At 43.0% G+C, this 3,883-nt stretch overlaps 1 protein-coding gene across 4 annotated transcripts in view; it reads right to left on the reverse strand.

Moving 5' to 3' along the window:
• Positions 1 to 3,883, reverse strand: part of Dclk2 (doublecortin like kinase 2) — a 122,579-nt gene that overhangs the window by 87,402 nt on the left and 31,294 nt on the right. The window lies entirely within an intron of this gene.

Here is a 3,883-nt window from a genome sequence, read left to right on the forward strand (position 1 = left end):
CTATAGAGTTACTCATTCCTTCTTTTTCTTTCAACCAAGAAAACCCATGCACCCCAAGTTTACCACTCTCTAATCCTTAACTCCTAATTCTCAGTTCCACAATCTGTTTAGATCCCTCCAAAGATGGCCTCTAACTGCTAGGGGCTATGGTGCACAAGCCAGAGGCACAGCTAGCTGCACACTGCTGCAGGTTGCAATCCAAGTAGGTCTTTCAGGGGCAGCCAGTCGGGAAAGCTGGAAGTCCTGAGTCAATTACAGAAAAGAATTTCAGATGGTTTGAATGCGAATATAGGAGCTTAGATGTGTGAAGACTTGAATCCAAGTTAGTAATGTTGTTTGGGGAGGTTTAGGAGGTGTGGTCTTGCTGGAGGAAGTGGGGGGGTGCTTCTCTAAGTTGCTTCTGGTCATGGTGTTTTATCACAGTAGTATTAGTTAAGTAACTAATACAGTAGTATTAGTTAAGTAACTAATAAAGTAGTATTAGTTAAGTAACTAGTTAGTATTAGTTAAGAACTAATGCAGTAATTAGTTAAGTGACTAACACAGAGTCCAAGCTTCAACAGCCACCTGGGTGTTGTAACCAGCTTGCTCCCTGGTACCTCATGGCTGGGGCTGGCCTTGAACATGGGAGGTCCACACACGCAGAAAAAGCTGCTTAGCCACCTCGCTCCTGCCTGTTATATAGGCAGTGAGAACAGCAGAGCTGCTGCAATCAGCCCTTAGATGATAAAGAGTAAATGTTTATTTCTGAACACTATTGTGTTTGGGGATAACTTTTTTAAAATATTTTTTTTCTCATTTTACATACCAATCCCAGTCCCCACTCCCTCCCCTCCTCCCACTACCCTCATCTTCCCCCCACCCCACCTCTATCCACTCCTCAGAGAGGGTAAGGCTTCTTCCCAAGAGGAGTCAACAAAGTCTGGCACATCCTTTGAGAAAGGACCAAGGCCCTCCCCCTTGTATCAAGGCTGAGCAAGGTATTCCTCCAAAGAGAATGGGATCCTAAAAGCCAATTCAAGCACTAGGGATTAAATCCTGGTCCCACTGCCAGTGGCCCCACAGACTGCCCCAGCCACACAACTGTCACCCACATTCAGAGGGCCTAGTTTGGTCCTATGCAGGTTCCCCTCATCAGTCCAGAGTCAGTGAACACCCCCTAGCTCAGGTCAGCTGTTTCTGTGGGTAGGGTATAACTTCCTATGCATCAAAAACTACCACTGCATGCAGTCACAAACTACACAATTTCATAAGTTACCTTATTTCATCTTGACAATGAGCCAAAGAAAAACATCATTAGTCCTAATTTTTAGCTATCAGTTCAGAAACCTGTTTTTATGTATTTCTAATTATCTGTGCAGGCCCTACCTCAGGTCTTTAAACAGAAATCTCCAAAGAATGGGTTTGATGAACCCTTTGTTTCTTTTTTTATTGAGGTTCATGTTGGGGTTAAGCCCCACTAAACCTCTCTAGATTCAGAAGGATCGCTAGAGTAGGTGAAACCTGACAATAAGGTCTGAGGGTAAACAAAACAAATTAGCTCACAGAAATCTTTTTATCAAGTCCCATTTTTTCTGTCTGTGCTCTCTCTAGTGCTCCTGATGTTCCCCTTTCTATGGCCCTCCTCAATGTTCCTCACTGTCTACCCATCCCACAAGGTTTCCCGTTTACACACCCACAGAGACTTGGTTAGCGATCCCATAGGTGAGAACAATGGCACCAAGCATGCATTTCTTAGGGCTAACAGGGTGGATAAAAGACTGGCAAGGCACTTGGGAGGATTAGGATGAAATTTGGCTCCTTGGGCTAAGCATCCTGGTGCTGTATCTGCTGGTACCCAGGTGAGAAAGAATTTCTTTCTCTGGGGCTAGTTTAGCAACCCAAGCTTTTTTCCTGTATGTTTTAGGGGTAAAGGTACAAACAGTTAAATTTCCTAGACTAAGACCTTGTATCAGATGAAAGGTGAGGAAAAGCACAGAATATTAACAGCTTGTCAGGGTAGAGCAAAGGCCAGTAAGTTATATTCTTCTGAGTTCGCTATTAGAGAATCCAGGGTCACCCAGACCTGTTTATCAATAAGAGCAGACAGCAGACATACTGTCTCTCAGCTCAGTGCCTCCTGCTCAGGGCTCCTTTCCTGTCAGTAAGTCCTGTCAATAAGGATAATTGTGGGGCACTAGCTGTATGTAGATTTGACTAGGAGAACAAAAGTTTGGCTGAGTGAATGCTTTCACACTAGGGCCCCACAGTGAGGACAAAGGCTTACAGTTGCCAGTACAGGAAAATTCAAGTTTGAAGCATGATTTATACACTGCTAGGATATATTGGGACAAATAACATTATGGAAGGGAGAAACATGATTTCACAAGATTTCTACATAATTGATAGTGAATATCCAAAAGACATGTTTTCCCAAAGTTTTGCAAATCGGGTTCCCAATAAGTTGTATACTTGTGGATTTGTCTGTGAGTTTGTCAGCTGTTCATTCCCTGTGTAACACTTGGGGCTTATATCACTTTTTCTTTATTTTTCTTTTCTTTTAGCTCCTCAGGGAATTTTATTGTACAGTCACAATTAAGAAGCCCTAACTTACAGTAATGTACTAAAGATGAATGGATCTGGGAATACAGCTCAGTGGTACAGCACATACTTAGCATGGAGCAGGCCCTGTGCTCAACCTTCAGCACCATAAGTAGAAGGGCAAACAAATGGGGCAGGGGAACACCAGAACAAACCTGAAGCCTAAACAGGGTTCAAACTTTGAATTATATTTTACTCTAGGTAGCACCCCATGACAGACTGGCTTTTAAGAATGTCAAGTTCAATAAAAAAAGAATGCCAAGTTGTCACACTGAAGAATCAAGAATAAGACGACTCCTGTTGGGACAATATAGTCTTTGGAGAGGGTGGTGTTGAGACAGGGTTTCTCTGTGCAGTGCTTGTATGTACCTCAGCCTGTCCTGGAACTTACTTTGTAGACCAGTCTGGCCTCAAACTCACAGAGATCTGTCTGCCTCTGCCTCCCGAGAGCTGGGATTAAAGGCATGCCCACCATACCCAGCAATATATTCTAAATACTTTTCCCCTTCCCTGGTTTCATCTGTAGGTGCTTCTGAGTGAGGATTCCCAAGATGTACAGAGACTAATGAGAACCTCTACAACTATCAACCACAGCCACACGAGAAGCTGGGCTCTTTGTTATGTACTTCAGTATTTATCTTACCATATTCATTTTTAAATAATAAAAATATCAGCAAATGTTTTGAAGAAGGCCACATCACTAACAAACAGGAGGTCCAGGAATCCTACCCATCTCTCTCCACCTACAAAGCTCTTCTCGGACATCTAGGAACTGCCCTAGAATGAGCAGTTCTCACAGAGGACCAAACAAAAACAGAAAACCAAACCTGAACAAGTACATATGAAAGGTCTCAGTATGAGCTGCAGGTTGAGTTTCCAGCAACAGCCTAGCCATTGGCAGAACCAGGATGTACAGAAGGGATTAGGAAGAAAATGCCATTTATACAGAACTGGTGGTAGGGGAAGAGGATGTGCTCACAGATGGAGTTCTAGGGCAATCATCTGGTGGGTAACATGATTTCCAAATAATAGATTTTCAAAAGTTAAAATAATAAATTCAGACACTTGGTCCATTATATAAGAACCATACTAATCGTCTAGTCATCTCTCCAGGCAAAGTGTAGCCAGTTCTGTCAAAATTCTTCACCACTGCAGTATGACCATATCCTGCAAAAGAGGGAATCCACTTCTGCAGTCCCCATTGTGGGACAAACTGCTCTATCCCTCTACACCTTTACCCTGACTTTGGAACTTAACACCTTTGCCACATTTGTTTCTTCTTCCATGATAACTCCTAACATTG

The sequence above is a fragment of the Microtus ochrogaster genome, chromosome 1, assembly GCF_000317375.1.
Source record: "Microtus ochrogaster isolate Prairie Vole_2 chromosome 1, MicOch1.0, whole genome shotgun sequence".
NCBI lineage: Eukaryota > Metazoa > Chordata > Mammalia > Rodentia > Cricetidae > Microtus > Microtus ochrogaster.